The 19,044-nt window shown below is 46.5% G+C and overlaps 1 long non-coding RNA gene across 1 annotated transcript; it reads right to left on the bottom strand.

The window, feature by feature from the left end:
• Window positions 1-9,332: 9,332 nt before the first annotated feature.
• LOC119332529 lies at window positions 9,333-18,972 on the bottom strand. Its single transcript, XR_005160996.1, has 15 exons — window positions 18,705-18,972; window positions 18,287-18,453; window positions 17,848-17,958; window positions 13,694-13,845; window positions 13,449-13,605; window positions 13,124-13,371; window positions 12,828-13,031; window positions 12,654-12,746; window positions 12,471-12,572; window positions 12,016-12,392; window positions 11,858-11,926; window positions 11,644-11,769; window positions 11,318-11,548; window positions 11,171-11,238; window positions 9,333-9,610 (listed from the first exon to the last, which is right to left on the bottom strand). It is a non-coding gene; the product is annotated as an uncharacterized LOC119332529 (long non-coding RNA).
• Between the last annotated feature and the right edge of the window lie 72 nt (window positions 18,973-19,044).

Here is a 19,044-nt window from a genome sequence, read left to right as displayed (position 1 = left end):
GTGTCCGGCTCTGCAAAATAAGTTTCCACATGTTGCCATAGAGAGAATAATATTTACACAAATCTAATCTGCTGACGTATTCCGTAGTGTGACGCACCACGGCCAAGCCTTTATTCGAATTGTTTTATTATCCCACCTCAGCGCGTCATGCGAGGCGGTTTCCTTGGCACGTCTTGTTAAAGCAGAGATCGTGTCCCCTTATTTCGGGATTCTCATCAATACGGGCGTGGGTAACCCAACCGCGCCATTGATTACGGCGCTTGGAGATAAGCAAGTTTTACCAGGCTGGTGGGGACATGTAGTTGCGTCCACCCATATAAGGGGATAAGGATCCACCTTTTCACCTACGCCTTCTTCCTCCTTTGCCTATCCTTTTTCGCGCACTCGAGCTCCAGTGCCCAAATCCGCACTCCCCACCTCAACCTTCTCCAGCCATGTCCGGAGCGGGAGGCAAGTGGATGGTCTCCTCCGTCACGGAGGACACATCAAAAGACTGAGGAAGGCCGGATACTTGTCTAACGACATCGCGTACCGGCTTCCCGAAGAGGGGCAGCTCCTCCCCACCCTAAGGCCCCATGAGAGGGTAGTGTTCCTTCCCCACTTCCTTCGCGGACTGGGCTTTCCTATCCACCCATTCGTCCGGGGACTCATGTTCTACTACGGCCTGGATTTCCATGATCTGGCCCCGAACTTCATCCTGAACATCTTAGCGTTTATCGTCGTGTGCGAGGCTTTCCTCTGCATCCGCCCCCATTTCGGCCTATGGCTCAAGACTTTCAATGTCAAGCCGAAGGTGGTGCGCGGCAACCAGGAGGAGTGCGGAGGCGCCATGGTGGGCAAGATGCCCAATGTCTTATGGCTCGAGGGCTCCTTTGTAGAGACCCTAAAGGGGTGGCAATCGGGGTGGTTTTACATCACCGAGCCGCGCGACCCTGAGTGGGTCGCAGCCCCCGAGTTCCGGTCCGGACCCCCAACGCGGCTCACGTCCTGGAAAGAGACGGGCCTGTCGTGGGGCAGCAAAGGAGAGGTGACTGGACTGCAAACATGCATCCAAACCCTGGTGGACAAGCAGCTCAAGCTTGTCAACGTAGTCCAGGTCATGCTCATCCGCCGGATCCTCCCGTGTCAACAACAGGCCTTCAATCTGTGGGAGTTCAACCCAGCGCAGCACCGAACTCTGAGCAGGCTCTTCGACACGACGTACGAAGATGCCTGGAAGGTGCTTTTCAAGGGCGCTGAGGCTCCTGCATCCGCTACCGAGGATCGCGGATTCAGCGCGCAGCGTCATGCTAGCGCGGTAAGTTGTTTGTACATTTTACAGGGTATTAGTTTTTCATAGTTTAACTCTATGCGGGATCTAAGCTCCCTTACCTTTGACAGGTTTGGCAGTCGAAGTCCGGATAGATCGACTGTCCGGCTCCTTTGCCCGAAGACCCAGCCGATGCCTGCTTGGCGAAGCTGCTGGTTCCGGCACCCTATGTGGTGCCGGAGAAGAAGGCCACGAAGAAGGCCACGGGGACTCGAAAAAGTGCCCGGCGCCAGGAGGTGTCAGGTTCATCATCCGACGGCTCCAAGGCGCATTCCTCCCGTGAAGACGAGGAGGAGGAAGAAGAGACCTATCCCCCTCCAGCGGGGGGAGAGAAGAAAAGGAAGGCCGCCCTCACTGGGGAGGCCGAAGGGTCCAAGAAGGGGAAAACCCTTCCTCCGGACTACTCCACCGACGCCGACGACAGCGGAGAGGAGTGGCCACTCAGGGCCAAGCCCCTGGCGAAATCGTAAGTATCCAGATACCAGAGTAATTCATAGCATTCCTTTATTGCACAACTTTCCCTTATGTCGAATATGATTATGCAGCCCACCCCAAGACCGGCTCGACGCGTCGTCGAGCGGTTCACTAGACTCATCGGATGTGAATTCGCTTCCGACGGCCACCTCCCCCCGTCCTACGGACGACGCTGAAGTATTGTCCCAACAGGTTCCAAGCCAGGAGGAGGTGGTCCTGGAGGCGCCGCAAGGCGACCTCCCGGACTCCAGGAGTAAAGGGGATAAAAACCCCCAGGGCTCCAAGTCCAGCCCTAGGCCGGACACCGCTCCGGAACCTTCAAGGGTTCCAGAGTCCGGCGGGCGAACTCCTTCCAAGAGGAGCAAGCCCACCGTGTCGGTGACCCCCGTCCAATCAGAGGCGCCGGACAATCTGTTGGAGGTGATCAAAGGCGCCTCCATCAACGAGGAGCACCGCACCATTATGAGTGAGGTGGTCCGGAAGGTTCAGTCCGCCAAGAGCGGATTGACTGAAGCTTGTGCTAGCCTTTTAACAGGCTTTGAGGTAAGTAAAGAATGTGTAAATAATATTACCGCATAGACAGTAGCCCCTGATGCTCTGTTTGGCGTTCGGGAAGAAAAGCCGAATAGAGGATCAAATAAAATTCGCAAGAGTCTAACAAAAAGGAGTCAATATGCATATGCAGGCTTCTTTGCTGGCGTCCGCCGCACTGACTGCAGAAGTGGACACACTAAAGCAGAACCTCGAGCAGTCCAAGCAAGAGCTTGGGCGTGCCAAGAAGCAGCTCGAGGACAAGTAAGGTAAGAAATACCTTGTTTTAAACATATATAAAAAAGTGCAATTGCAAAAAATGACAGGATTATCATGGCTATTGTAGGGGCCACGTCTGAGGTGGCGACCCTTAAGCAAGCGTTGTCCGAGGCCGAGAAGAGGGTGGCCACGGAGCGCACCGAGCGGGAGAAGTATGAGGCCCAGGTTGACAAGGTGCGGCAAGAGCTCCAGGCTCTCATGAAAAAACATGAGAGTTTGGAGCTTGACTGAAAGACGCGAGCGTCCGAGCTCGCGATGGCTATTGAAAATGCCAAGTCTGCCAAGGCCGAATCCCAGAAGACCCTCCAGGAGTTGGATGAGGTGAAAAAGATAGTGGCGGGTAAGGCATTCTTTATGCAAAGCAAACACATAAACATGAGTTACTTGTTACTTACCCGAATCCGGAGCTCTCCAGCAGCGTTCGCAGATCTTCCCCATAGCGTGTCCGATGCCGCCGTATTCTATCTAGCCGAGGAGGGCAGTTCGACAGAGAAGGTGTTCTGGTCTCAGTATGCTGAGGCCGGAGCGACCAGCTGAAGCAACTGGTCGAGCTCCACAAGGCGGCCGAACAGGCCATGAAGGGCCTCATAGTTCGGCTGTGGCCTGGAGAGGCTCTACCTGGGAGCTATTTCGGGCTGGTGCGGCGGCTAGTGGGGGCCTGTCCAAGGCTCGAAGTCATCAAGCGCTCCGTATGCATTGAAGGTGCCCGTAGGGCCCTTGCCTGTGTTAAGGTGCACTGGGGCAAGCTGGATGCTAAGAAGCTTGTGAAGGACGGGCCACCGCCGGGGAAAGAGCATCGCAAGCCCGAGAATTATTATACAGATGTTCTGAAGTGTGCCCGCCTTGTGGCGGATGAATGTTCTAGGGATGTAATTTTTGAGTAAAACTCGCTCGTTTTGTCTTGTGCGCTGAAAACTTGTTCATATGCGCTAAGCAATGCTGCTGGAATTTAAAATATTACCTTCTGTGCGGCTGTTTATCAATTCTGAGAATGGCGAGTCGTCGGCTTCTTCCCCCGTGCCGCTAGTGCTGGGGTGTTCGGGGATAAACCTGAGCGCTCTTTTTCCCATGTTTGGGTCCTTCGAGGGAGACGCTCAGCACAGCGAACAAGGCAATCGGACTATAATGCGTGAACACTCTCACTTAACCATAGAATTCTATAATTTTAAATTTCGGCGAAGCCCCTGGTATTCAGAAGACCGAGTTCGGGGCGCTATCCACGCCTTGGCCGGACAGAGCCGACTCCTTGCTCTAAGCGGCATAAGTCTTTAGGGACTCGAAAAACCTCTCGAACGGCGACCAGCTCTCGCTTCATCATGACAGTCAGTTTTAGCTTTCTCTACTGAGGTGCTCGACCCAGCTCAACTGGGGCACAATCGCAGTAGTTCTCCTAGTGCTACCTTAGCCGACACAGCGGAACGTAAGGCACCAAAACATAGGAGCCGGGCAAACCTAACTGTTGACCCAAGACATGATTCGGAGCTGATGCATATAATGCTATAAGTTCGGGGTGCCGCACTTGTTAAAGTGTTCGGACTTCTCACACCATATTGAGGGGTACTAAAGCCCCTGGCGTATTTTGGCCGTACCAAAGTGTACGGGTGCAACATGTCGTTAAGGAACATATATTTGTAAAAAATAGAGTAATGTAAAGAGAGACAAAAGCTATGCATTGTTTATTAAAAAGGGCCGCGAGCAAGGAAGAACGATACAAATAATGCGATAAGCAAAAGGTTGGACTATTTAACATGTCCGTTCCAGGGGCAGGCTGCGGAATGGTATGCGAAACAGGTATACTGCTCGTGATAGAGACCACCTGGGAGTTCCGTAATGCGGCATGGCTTGTCTGCTTCCCTGGTTCTTGCATCGTTCGTGCGGCAATTGAACTGCCGAGCAGGCCTTCCGAAGAGTGGGGTCCTGAAAGTAAGAGAAAATTAAAAAATCGGCAGCCCCTGGTGTGGTTTAAGCCATGTTTCGGGCGTGCCGTGATGGTGCCCCTCCCCCTGTACCCATGGTAGTTCTAGAGCGTAGCTATGTACGCGAAGTACTGGTGTCGCATTTTTGCGAGGGCTGGGGTTGGGGCCGCATTGCTACGCCTGCTCGAAACATGCCAGGCGGTCTTGTTGTAGGTTACTCCGGGCGCGCTTGACGGTGTCCGGACGTTTAATGGCCGGACTGGAGAACTGCCCGGAGAGGCTGCTTTGTACTTCCGCTGCAAGGGCCGCCGTGTGCTCCTCCGTTCGGAGAGAGCGTTTGGTGTTTCCATTGACCGTAATTACTCCTTGAGGGCCTGGCATCTTGAGCTTAAGGTATGTGTAGTGCGGTACCGCATTGAACTTGGCGAATGCGGTTCGCCCGAGCAGTGCGTGATAGCCACTGCGGAATGGGACTATGTTGAAGATTAACTCCTCGCTTCAGAAATTATCCGGAGATCCGAAGACCACTTCAAGTGTGACTGAGCCTGTACAGTTGGCCTCTACACCTGGTATTACGCCTTTAAAGGTCGTTTTGGTGGGCTTAATCCTCGAGGGATCTATGCCCATTTTCTGCACTGTATCCTAGTATAGCAGGTTCAGGCTGCTGCCGCCGTCCATAAGGACTCTAGTGAGATGAAATCCGTCAATGATTGGGTCTAGAACCAATGCGGCGAATCCGCCATGACGGGTGCTAGTGGGATGGTCCCTTCGATCAAAGGTGATCGGGCAGGAGGACCATGGGTTGAACTTTGGGGCGACTGGCTCTACTGCGTATACGTCCCTTAACGCGCGCTTCCGCTCCCTCTTGGAGATGTGGGTTGCGTATATCATGTTCACTGTCCGCACTTGTGGGGGAAAACCCTTCTGTCCACTGTTGTTCGGCGGCCGGGGCTCTTCGTCGTCATCGCTATGCAGTCCCGTGTCTTTATTTTCGGCATTTAACTTGCCTGCCTGCTTGAACACCCAACAATCCCTGTTGGTGTGATTGGCCGACTTTTCGGGGGTGCCATGTATCTGGCACAAGCGGTCGAGTATTTGGTCCAAACTGGATGGGCCCCTAGGATTTCTTTTGAATGGCTTTTTCCGCTGACTGGATTTATAGCCTTTGAATCCGGCATTAACTGCCGTATCCTCAGCATTGTCGCCGTTAATGTGGCGCTTCTGCTTGTTGCGACGCGACCTGCCACTACTGTCCCTGGTATCCGAATTACCAGGGTTCTTGGTCATATTGTTGCTACGAGCAAGCCAGCTGTCTTCTCCTGCGCAAAAGCGGGTCATGAGTGTCGTGAGTGCTGCCACAGATTTCAGCTTTTCCTGTCCAAGGTGCCGGGCAAGCCACTCATCACGGATATTGTGCTTGAAGGCTGCTAGGGCCTCTGCATCCGGACAATCGACTATTTGATTTTTCTTTGTTAGGAACCGTGTCCAGAATTGCCTGGCCGATTCCTCTGGCTGCTGAATTACGTGGCTTAGGTCATTGGCGTCTGGTGGTCGCACATAAGTGCCCTGGAAATTGTCGAGGAATGCGGCTTCCGGGTCCTCCCAACAACTGATTGATCCTGCTGGCAAGCTGCTAAGCCAATGCCGAGCTGGTCCTTTAAGCTTGAGTGGGAGGTATTTGATGGCGTGGAGATCATCGCCGCGGGCCATGTGGATATGAAGGAGATAATCCTCGATCCATACCACAGGATCTGTTGTGCCATCGTATGATTCGATGTTTACAGGTTTGAAACCCTCGGGGATTTGATGATCCATTACTTCGTCTGTGAAGCATAGTGGGTGTGCAGCGCCTCTGTATTGGGCTATATCACGACGTAGCTCCAATGAGCTTTGTCTACTGTGTTCGGCCCTACCAGATTTGTGTCTGGCGTGACGGTTACCGTCTCGAGTCGTGGGGCGCCCACGCGATCCGTAGATCGATCTTGTTTGCCTAGCCTTGTCCTCCAACATATCTCGCAGGTCTGGCGCATTTTCCCGTGCCTTGGTATGGGGTGCGGCTTGAGTGGAGGGCTGAGAGGCCTCTCTGTCTTGGCCACGAGGTGGCCGGTCGGCCGTATCAAGTGCTGGTGATGTAGGTTTAAGTGCTTCCTCCTCTAATCGGGGTAGCAACCTGCGCTTTGCGTAGCTCTTGGAGGGGCGTTCGAGTTTATGCTCTTCGGCTGTAAGGACTTCAGTCCATCTGTCGACTAGCAAATCTTGATCAGCTCTAAGCTGTTGCTGTTTTTTCTTGAGGTTTCTTGCCGTGGACATAAGCCTGCGCTGAAAACGCTCTTGCTCGATGGGATCCTCTGGCACGACGAATTCGTCGTCGTCGAGGCTTGCCTCGTCTTCGGAGGGAGGCATATAATTATCGTCCTCGACCTCTCTGTCTGCTGCTCTCTCATGAGCGCTGCTTCTCCGTCCTCCTGTGCTGAATCTTGCTGGAGGGGGTTTTCTTCGGCACTCTCCGGAGTATTATTATCTCCCGTGCTGGAATCACCATGTTTGCTTTGGCGGGATTTTGAGCGGCGCCACTGACGCCGGCGCTTAGGCTGTTTCTTGGAGGGGTCATCCTCCGCTGTTCCATCGCCATCTCCTTCTTTTGGGGTGTCCACCATCTATATGTCATACGACAAGGTGGCTTTCTAGGACCCAATAGGCGCTGGTTCTTCATCGTCTCCTGCATCGGTGTCCATACCGTCGATGTCTTCAGAGTCAAACTCGAGCATGTAGGTTAAATCGTCGATAGTGGCTATGAAGTGGGTGGTGGGTGGGCTTTGAATTTCTTCATCGTCCGTATCCCAACCTTGCTGACCGTAGTGCGGCCAGGGCTCTCCTGATAAAGAGAGAGACTTTAGTGTCTTCAGAATATCGCCGGAAGGTAAGTGCTGAAAGATGTCCGCGGCAGTAAACTCCATGATCGGCGCCCAATTGGATTCGATCGGCAGGGGCGCGGAGGGTTCGGAGTCTGGAGAGGATTCCGGCTCCTTGGAGTAACGAGTCTCGCGGAGTGCGGGGCTGCTGTTCGGCTCGATCGCCGTTGGGATCGCAGCCCCCGAGGCGGCATCCAACCAGCCATCCTCGATCGGCGTAGTTGGCTCCGAATTAAGGGTCGAAGCCGATGCGGGTGTGGCCTCCAGGGCACTGTTCGGCGGCAGAGCTAGATCATGCTCGTCGTGACAGTGCGGCGCGCTCGGCAGTGACTCGAATCCATCGAGGATCAAGTCCCCGCGGATGTCAGCCGTGTAGTTTAAACTTCCAAATCTGACCTGACGGCCAGGGGCATAGCTTTCGATCTGCTCCAGATGGCCAAGTGAATTGGCCCGCAGTGCAAAGCCGCCGAAGACGAAGATCTGTTCGGGAAGGAAGGTCCCACCCTGGACTGCATCGCTATTGATGATCGTAGGAGCCATCAAGCCTAACGGCGATGACACAGAGGAACTCTCAATGAAAGCACCAATGTCGGTGTCAAAACCGGCGGATCTCGGGTAGGGGGTTCCGAACTGTGCGTCTAGGCCGGATGGTAACAAGAGGCAAGGGACACGAAGTTTTACCCAGGTTCGGGCCCTCTTGATGGAGGTAAAACCTTAGGTCCTGCTTGATTAATATTGATGATATGGGTAGTACAAGAGTAGATCTACCATGAGATCGGGCTAAACCCTAGAAGCTAGCCTATGGTATGATTGTTGTTCTGTATCTTGTCCTACAGACTAAAACCCTCCGGTTTATATAGACATCGGAGAGGGTTAGGGTTACACAAAGTCGGTTACAATGGTAGGAGATCTACATATCCGTATCACCAAGATTGCCTTCCACGCCAAGGAAAGTCCCTTCCGGACACGGGACGAAGTCTTCAATCTTGTATCTTCATAGTCCAGGAGTCCCGCTGAAGGTATAGTCCAGCCATCCAGACACCCCCTAATCCAGGACTCCCTCACTCACCATTTCACAGGGTCTCTTTGACATGGTGAACCAACTCCGAGGAATACACTTGAGTTGCATCCCATATATTTTGACCAACTCCGAGGAATACAATTGAGTTGCATCCCATATCTTTTATACACTCTTAAAAAATTGAATTCAAAAAACTATACCATCTGTAAAGTAGTTCGGCTGACGGCAAAGATGTTTCGTTGCCATTTGTTACCGAGATTGGCTGACGGCAAAGTCTTTGCCTTCTGTCCGATGAAAAGTTGATGGCAAAGTACCCTTTGCCGACACACTTTGTTGTCCGCTTACTGATGGCAAAATCTTTGCGGCATGTTTTTTGGCCTTTGCCGTTTGTACTTCATAGACGGCGAATTACCTAATTCACTATACCATGACCAAAAATTAGAGGTCATAATATCTGCCGGGAAAATAGGTCATTGGAGGCAGAATAACTGCCGGGAAAGTCTTTTGCCGGCAACTACAAACCGCCCTTGAAAGTCCTGTCGGGGAAAGGAATTCCCGGTAGTTACCCTATACGCCGGCAGAATATTTGCCCTTCATGTTCTTGCCTTTACCGGCAGTTAGCACAATTACCGGCATACAGATCTTCCCCGGCGGCTGATTATACAGGGCAGTTAGAAGATTTCCCGGCAGCCAGTCTGCCTGTATTTTTCTTCACTGCAACCACACAAATCTCCCATATTGTATGTATTTCGACAGCTATGATTTATCTTCAGTCCATTTTGTGCCATCTATATATAAAACACACATGCATACAGTAATAAAGATAGCATCACACTTCAGAGATAGTGCATATACTAATTATGAGCAATCCATCATCCATACATCATTAGTCCAGGAAACTAAAAGCTAGCACAAAGATCCATTATGTGTGCCTACATGCACACACAGGCATACAAGTCCAGTAACAAGACAGCCAAAAGCACAACTATCCATCAGGTCTACATGCACACATGCGTACAGTTGTAGGTTCACAACTCAAAGTAGTACATCATAGACAAAAGCGCAAAATATACAATCTGGTTTTAGGTGTAAACATATCCCAGCAGAAGATCCTTTTAGCTCACCAAACACACCGCATTTCGGGATGCAAAGGCATTATGCCGGTGACCTGTAAAAAAAAGAAATGGCCAAATAGATCAGCTTAGAAGAACACATATTCCAAACATATATGTTGCATCGGCTGAAAAAGAAAATCGACTCAACCAAATGAAAGAGACACATGTGTGTCACCCTGTATGCATTCCACAAGGCACAGACAGAATGTGTGGATGTACTCATAAGAAGAGATTGTGCACTGTGTATGCATCACTAGGAAAATCAATGTAACCAATCACTATAAATATATACCAATAGCCATCTTGTTTGGTGCAGTATAATTTCTCTTGATTGCTGTTAAGTAAATAGATCATTCAAAAACTGCAGCCAGAGATCAATTACTAGCAATCCAGTGGCAATGCAGGGTGTCCACCATTCTGTTTTCTTGTACATGTTTGTCCTATTTAGTGTGTCGGGCCGTACCCAAGAATAAAACAGGGGCAGTGCAAAATCAGAAGGAGATGGTGTTGATGCCATGAGGGTGTGTCGGAGTAATCGACCACGGGTACCCCGAGGACGGCAAGACGATATTTCAAGACATCAGGGCTAGCAAAGCCCCTCAGTCCGACTGCGCCAGCCAGCCGGCTGCCGACTGCGCCAACCAGCCGGCTGCCGACTGCACCAACAACCACACCAGAGAGCTCTACCCGGCCGACTGCAACGACCAGTCGGCTGCCGACTGCAGCCCGACCGGACACCGACAAGACCCCGACGAGACGGCCATACCGCGGACAAGACAACCATACCGCGACGTCATCTACAGTGTACCGTGTCCCCTGGATACTGATTTATAAAGTACCCTAGGGGACAAGCATGACATGCACCATGCCTAGGCCATGCCACTACATAGCTTGGTTTGTAAGCTACCCAAGGTAGCTTACAACCAACGCTACCACCACCCATGCCTACTTCACACTATAAAAGCTAGCTCCATCCATCAGGAGACACATGGACTCTCACGCACACACCCATGTCCAAGTGCCATTCGGCCACTAGAGCTTGCATGCTCATCCGGCCACCCGCATATATACGAGGCCAGATGCCTATGGCACTGACCTCAGATACAACTCTAGGAGCAGCTATGTACCAGATATACTAGATATACTCAGACATGCATGAGTAGGGGTGTTATCTCTCCGGAGAGCCCCGAACCTGGGTCAACTAGCGCGCGCTACTCGCATACCCGCTCCCGGTCCTATCAGCAGCAGTCTTACCCTCACACTAAGCCCTTGTGGCATCTGTCGACTCGCAAGCCCCCCGTGAGAATATCACGACAGGGTGGAAAGTTTGCTGCTTGCTTTCAGAAAGAGTTTGCAGAATTATCTAAGAAACAGAGTTGCTGTTTGTGATTCAAAATAGGACTTAAGCTTGTATTTGAAAGTAGGCACATTTTTCATCTACTAGGAAAACCATAGAAAGTACAAGTTGCTCAGGAGAAAATAAAGAACTTTTAGGTTCCTACTTTCAATCACATGCTTCATTCAGAAAAATAATAAGTCATCCGTATGTGAAAAGAGAAACATATCTTTTCTTTAGGTGTAAAATATTCCAGAATTCTAAGAACATGCAATACCTTCAAGATGTGTGGACTGCTATGGGTTGTCATGGTTGCTTCTGCATAACTTTACGAACAACCTCAATCTGCAAACATAGGATTGTCAATATGAAGCAATTTGAGAAACAAACTTCTGAAATAGACATGATAAGGAAGAAGTTTTACATATCTACGAGGCCATGCAATAGATCGCCTGAGAGCATTCACCATGGTCCTCACATTCCCATAAGGGCGTTGCAAAATAGCATCCTTTTTCATCACCATTTTAACTACGACTTCAGAACATTGAGATCCAAGTTCGGCACCCGCCACTATCTTCGTCCTATCAATTGACTGAATAGTGGCCTTCGCCACCGGTATGTTATAAGGGCGGGAGATAGAGTACAATATGACATCCTGTCCAACCCGAGACAAGCAATATATAAGCCAAACTTCACAAAATGTGTGTCAAATATAAAGCAATAAATCTTTAGGAGCAAGAGTTTTTTTACTTGGGGAGTCTTTTGAGTGACGGTTGTGTTTTGATGATCTAGTTGTTGATTCATCTGTTGGACCAACACTTGGTTCTTCTGTTGTGTGAGTTTTGGTTGACTTTCTACCATTGGTCTATTTGACATCTACATCCAAAGAGAATTTTTTGGACGTTATTTAAAAAGTCTAGTTGACAATACTAAAATAATGCATTTTCATTTGAGAAATGCATACCACGTGATCATCCTCCTTTTCAGCAGCCATGTACCCAGTCTCACTATTTTCGCCTTCATCATAAATATACTGCACCAAGCCAATACGAGTTAGCAAAGAAGGAAAGATAACTATACTATTCATAAAGGTTTCAAATGGGGACAATGCCAAAAAAACACCTCGTCTTGTGCAGAATTGGAATCATAGTGTGGACTGAATTGCTCCTTTTCTTTAGCCTGAGAAGTTAACATCATCTTTTTCATCTCTAGGACTTCGTTCATAACAATGTCCATTTTCGATCGGTTGCTTCCACACGCTCCCTTAAAAGTGCAGCCTCTTCCATAGCTTGTCGACATTCTTCCTCAGCCAGTTGGAGCCTTGTTGATTTCAATTTTCTAGTTCCAGGCATGCGTAGATCTGATGCACTTGGCCCCATGCCTATACAGCGAACATATCCATTCCTCTCCTTTCCAAATACATGCGAAAAAAGATCGCCTTGCTCTATGGTTTTTTCTAACAATTCTGGTTGTTCATTTGCTTTGTTCTCTAGCTCTTTCTACAAGGAGGAACCACAAAAATAAGCATCACTACAAATGGCTCAACTACATGAAAGTACTTGCTATTTAGTACATACAATTTTTTGTGCCGCTGCCGCATTGGAAGGAACTCCTTTTTTAGTAGTGTGTGTTATAACAAACTCTTCATCTCTACGTGGGGGATATCCATTCTTCTTGTGCTACACTCAATTTATTATTCTATGAGCCAACACATATTTAGATGGGTTAAAGAATTGTAGGAAACAGTAGCAAAAATGTACCTCTTCTTCAATAACACGTGCATGACTCTTGCTGCCGGTTGTATGAAACAAGGTCATCCCTTGGCGATTTAACTTCCCTATCTCACAACGTTGCTAAAGTACAAGAAACAATGATCATGATCAACAGTTAGAGCTTTTCAAAAATGAACACTGGACAATGATCTTGCAGCATACCTTAGCTGCATCAGTTCTCCAATGGTCAATAAGCCATTTCCAATCATCTTCATGAACTCTAGCATCACAATCAGCAAGGAGCTCCTCGTCAGTCTTTTCTTCATGAAAATACAAAGCCTTCAGATCTGATTTGAAATCTCTCCATTTCTTAGCAGCACTTCCCATGACCCAGTCTTTAACTCTTTCATCCACTTCATAGTACAACTGGTTATCAAGTTGCCAAAATTCAACAATGAATTAGAGGATGAAACATAAGTCCATAAGAAATTTTTGTATATATGCATCACAGAAGTTACCTTCAAAGTATTCCACAATAAAAGCTTTTGCTTTGGCTCAACCAACCTCCAGTCAGGTTTGGCAAGTGATACTATCTCACTATTTTTAACCAGTGTGGCTATAAAATTTGCAAACTCGGTGGCATTGTCCCCCACAGGTTGTCCCTTCTCATTGATCTCTAGCCTAATTGGTGGCTAGTTCCCTCTTAAGCGTATATCGGCCTTTCTAGTATAGCTGCGTCCATGCTTCTTCTGTTGTTGACCACCATCTATATGAACATAGAAAAGAATTAGTTAGATCTCTGAAATGAAAAATGTTAAATGCCTAAAAAATAGAACTACCTACCATGTTGTGTCACTGCATTAACATCATCTTCATTCTCTTCTAATGCAGCATCTCGCATGTCTTCATCATCATGCCTAGAATCAGCTCTAGCGGTGTCCGATCTTAGTATGCGTCTAGGCATTTCAAGAGCTGGCTGACTAGATGTGTGTTGCCTTTTCTGCAGATAAGCACATGTTGTTAAATAGCTACCATACACCTGCATAGTTGAATCAACACACAAGCAAGTCTTGGAAGGCTACCATCACCTTTGTCTTGTTGTTTTGCTCATGCGAAGACTTCTCTGCAAGTCTTGGAATTAATTGATGCAACTTCCCTATGTTCAGCCTTAGAGTCTCTGCCCGCGCTTCTTCATATGAAGTAGTATTAGCCCTTTCTCCTCCGTTTGCCATTCTTTTTCCTGAAAAAAGGCAAAATATCTGAATTAGAAAAATGTTTAATGCAATCTGAAATACAAAAACATAGATGTAGTCTTACAAGACTGGTTAAAAAGGGTGTCTTATGAACAATCTGAACTAGAGGAACACATGAATATTAATTAGAAGAGGTATTTTGCAGAAATATTAAAAGCTAAAAACTACATACTTATCCTTCTTGACCTGTCGAACAATTGTTCCATCTATATCTTCTCTGATACGAGGTGCACTTTTAAGATCAACCCGGAGATCTACATTAGCATCTAAATCAGGGAACAAAACCACATGTTCATCAACTTTCTCGAAGTTCTCATTTCCTTTTCCAAAAATATCATAAAGGATTCCCGATTTAGACTGAACAACGCTATACCAATCTTTGTCAGTGGTATGTTGAACATAATACACCTGAGTTGCTTGCGAAGCCAAAATGAATGGCTCATCAGACAATTTCTCACCAGAGTTAAATAAATGCTTAGCCTGCACATTCGTGATGCCAAATTTATCGACTTTTACCCACTTGTCTGGTACATGGTTGTCAAACCAATCACATTTAAATAGCACGATATTTCCTTTGTGTTGATAGTTTAATTCCAGAATTTCTGTTATCACACCATAATATATTTTACTCCCCATTATAAGATTTTCAGCATTTGTAGATGTTTGTGCAACTAAAGCAACTCCACTACTTTGGCTGCGCCTACCATCATCGTAGGACCTTGTGTGGAAATTTACCCCATTTATAGTATAGCTGCTATATGTTTTTGCAGCAGTGAAGGGTCCAGACGCTAAAGTTTGGATCTCTTCGGACACTTCTTCACCATTCTCTACTAGCTCTGCCACATGTAATTTAAACCACTCATGGAATTTTTCATGCTGGATGCGACTAATATTTCGATGACCGGTTGAGGACAAAAACTCAGCATGCTTTCTGCAGTAGTTAAATCAAATTTGAGTAACATATGGGCGAAAAATTCAGTCTATGAAAACAAATGTTTGACATATGACATAACTGACCTCAAGTATGGTTCAATATGATCATAATTAAATAAGACATATCTATGTGCTTGAAGCCATGTTTTATTGTCCAAAGTCACATCATGTTTTCCAGCCAAAGGCCGACCCGTGTTGTCAAAGAAGGGCATAGTACTAGGAGTGCTGCTAGGACCAGCAAGCTCATTTGCATTAAGTCGACTAAATCTAGTCTCACAGTCTTGTAAATAATGAGAACAAAAAGTGATACACTCATCAAACACATAACTCTATGCAATTGACCCCTCTGGATGACTCTTGGTGCGAACATATCCTTTTAACCTCATCAAAAACCTATACATGATTGACATAGCACATATGAGCGTAAAAAAATAAAAATATTTTTTTATGATACTAACAAATAGGTGCAGAATTTGACCTTTCAACTGGGAACATGTTGGTGTATTTTGCTGGCCCCCAAAGCCTCACTTGGGCTGGAAGATGGACCATTAAGTGGACCATAGGATCAAAAAAAGATGGAGGGAATATAGTCTCAAGAATGCTTAATGTCTCAGCAATTTCTTCCTCTAGCTTCTCCATATCACTTACACAAATAACGGGTGCATAAATTTTCTTGAAGAATCTTCTCACACGTGTCAATGCAATGCCAACGTGCTCGGGCAATGTTCCTCTAACAGCCAATGGAAGTAAATTTTTCAAGAGAATGTGATTATCATGACTCTTCAATCCAGTAATTTTTTTCTCATTAACATGGACGTGGTAATACAAATCAGAAGCATAGCCATAAGGAAACTTGGCCCCTTTAAAAACTCCACAAAATAGCTTTTTCTGCTCGGAGGTCATTAAGTAAAGTGATGGAGGTACATAATATGAATCTTCTCCTAAGTCAGTAGGATGAAGATCAGCTCGTATACCTAGATCTCGTAGATCAAGACGACAATTCAAATTATCTTTAGATTTTCCGTTGAAGCCCAAAAGTGTGTTCATTATGTTTTCACAAACATTCTTCTCAATGTGCATTGCATCTAAATTATAAGGCCGCAGCAAGTCTTTCCAATATGGTAAATTAAAGAATATGGATTTTCTTTTCCAGATTACTGGTTCACCATCCTTATGCTTCCTTTTCTTTGTCTTTCCTACGGGGTTCTTTCCAAAAATAGTATGCATATTTTCTGTTAGAGCCAAAACTTCTTCTCCAGTAAGTGGTATAGGTGCCTCTCGAAGCTCCATACCATCAAAAGATTCTTCATCAAACCTATACTCATGGTTTGCATCTAAGAACCTTCTATGACCCATATAGCAATTCTTCATGCCCTTTGCCAGCCGAAGAGAGCAAGTGTGCAAGTGGCAATCTGGACAACCATATCCCCCAGAGGTGACACATCCACATAGGTGACCTAAACCAGGGAGATCAGAAATGGTGTATAATATGGCAGCATGCAAGTCAAAGGACTCTCCTGTAGAAGCATTAAAAGTTCTAACGCCCTTTTCAAACATTTCGACCATATCATCAATAAGTGGTTCAAGATAGACATCCATGTCTTCCCCAGGTGACTTTGGGCCAGGAATTAATAAGGAAAGGATGAAATATGGCTGCTTCATGCATAACCAAGGAGGCGAATTCAAGGGGATCAACATGACATGCCAGATGCTATAGCTACTACAGTACATAGATCGATAGGGATTAAATCCGTCTGCCATTATAGCTAGCCTAATGTTGCGACTATCTTCAGCAAATTTTGGATGTGTCGCATCAAAATGTTTCCATGCAGGAGAATCTGCAGGATGCCTCACTAAACCATCTCTTATGCGTCCTTCATCATGCCATCTTGCATCTGTTGCACTCTTCTTTGATATGAACAACCGCTGAAGCCTCTTCTTTATTGGAAAATAACGAAGAACCTTTCTTGGTACTTGGTGTACACGTTTCCCATCAAGGCTCTTCTTTTCAGATTTCCACCGAGAAGTTTTGCATATAGGGCATTGGTCTGCATTTGCATATTGCTTTTGAAATAATATGCAATCATTCTCACATGCATGTATATTAACATAACCTAGTCCAAGGCATTTTATCATCTTCTTTGCTTCATGAAAGTTCTTAGGAAGTGGCGAGTCCCCTGGAAAGGCCTTATTAAGCAGCTCGAGCAATATGTTAAAACTCGTATCACTCCAACCCCCAAGAAATTTGGTGTGGAGTAATCTAACTACAAAGTGTAGCTTTGAGAAGCTTGTGCACCCAAGATAAAGTTGTTGCCCTACATCATCTAATAATTGGTGAAAGGCCTCTATATTTGGATCACTTCCATCCTCCCTTAGGTCACCATCATTCCCACCACCATCCCCAACTTCACCAAATTCATGTCCTATATCTTCAAGCATTTCAGGTATCTCATCAAGTACCTCAAATATGTCCTCATCTTCAACCTCGTCGTTTTGAAACTTGACAGGCTCGCACCATTGTGGAAGGCATAACGGTCCCTCCCCATGATACAACCATTTTTTATACCCTTCCAAGAACCCATCGCATACTAAGTGCTCATAGACAACACTAGATTCCTTCCATGCACACTTCACACAGATTTTACAAGGACATAATATCTTGCTCCCTCTAGCAGAATTGGTAAATGCAAATTGTATAAATTGTTTAACCCCTTCAATATACGTTTTTGTATGCCTACAATTATTGATTCATCAATAGATAATCCTTCGATAATATTATATAAAGTGGAAAGTGTGTTCATCTTAATGTTGTACCTAGCATGATCCATCCAACTCTTGTCCATCACGAGTTGCTTGTACTAAATTTGAACCCTTGCCTAATTATCGCAAGCCAACACAAATCAATAATTACAAACCAGAGCAACACTCGAATATTCGAAATATAGTCTAATATTACCATGCAATGATAGAATCAAATTACAAGGTATTCAAACTAAAATCAGAAGATACCACACAATGATATAAAAAATATCAAGTCTTATGATCAAGAATCTCACCAGAAGCTGCAAGTGGCACTTGTTCAATTATTGATGGCTGCAGCTTGATACCTTCTTCACTTCCCAACCTAGATCTTAAACTTGTCCTTAAAGTCTGGTTTAGGCTGGTTCCTGGAACGCGTAAAAATATAATTACCCTAGATGAAGAACAATAACTAACTAGCATGCAGTTATGATCTTACATTTAGCATATCAAAAAGTACCACAAACTTGTCCAGTTTATCATCCAGATCATTAATGAAACTAAATCAAAAGTACCAAGTCATATACTCTAAATAGCACCTGATAGGCATAAATTAGGAATCATGTTCTGACAGTTCAAGTTACAAGGATCTTCTATTAGACTCATAGCTCATAGCCAAGTTTACTACCTCAGCAAAAAAAATGTGCATGTTCTAAATGCAGACCTGTGAAAACAGAGAACAGAACTCAGTGCAACCTCTATCTGCGACTCTCAGGCTATTGCTGCTCCTGCTGATCAGTTGACGAGTAGGTGGCAGAGGAGGTGAACCAGGGGCGAGGATGGCGAAGGATATCGGGAGGCGTTGTTCTTGGGGAATATAGCACCAATAGAGGGCCTTTTTAGTGATGAGCTCCTTTGCATATCTGCAAACATTTCTAGATTAATAAACAACAAAGGATTATAAACAGCATGTATGCCACTTAGATACTGGTCATTTTTCATCAAGTGGTGAAGCTACCTAATAGCATGTTTATACTATGAAAAACTGTCATTTATAAGTTTACAAAACATAATGAGTATGATTTGAGAAAATGCCAATAACACTAGAAAAGAAATCCATACTTGCAATCCAGCCATATTTCACAACATACAAAATTATGTCAAAGACACAAACCTGCATGTTTTAATCTTTTCACAGCATCAAAGTTTTTGTATGTATAGCCCACAAAGCTGAGATCTTTTTAATTTAGCTTTGCCTGTACACTGGGACAGCTATGTGGGGTGATGGAGGGGTTGAGGCGGCGGCGCTGGATTGCGTGATGCTGGTGCAGCCGGCTGGATTGGGGGATTCTCCTGTGGCGTGGATAAAGAGGATGGGGGCGGTGGTTCTGGGTGGATGCAGGGGCGGCAGGCTGGATTGGGGATGCTCTTGCGGTGTGGACGAAGAGGATGGGGGCGGCGGCGCTAGGTGGATGCAGGGGCGGCGGCGCCGGGTCGATGCAGGGGATGGGGGC

This window comes from Triticum dicoccoides, chromosome 7A (genome assembly GCF_002162155.2).
Source record: "Triticum dicoccoides isolate Atlit2015 ecotype Zavitan chromosome 7A, WEW_v2.0, whole genome shotgun sequence".
In the NCBI taxonomy this organism is placed as follows: domain Eukaryota; kingdom Viridiplantae; phylum Streptophyta; class Magnoliopsida; order Poales; family Poaceae; genus Triticum; species Triticum dicoccoides.
The sequence above is the reverse complement of the archived record's forward strand: the minus strand, read 5'-3'. Positions and strand labels throughout refer to the sequence as shown.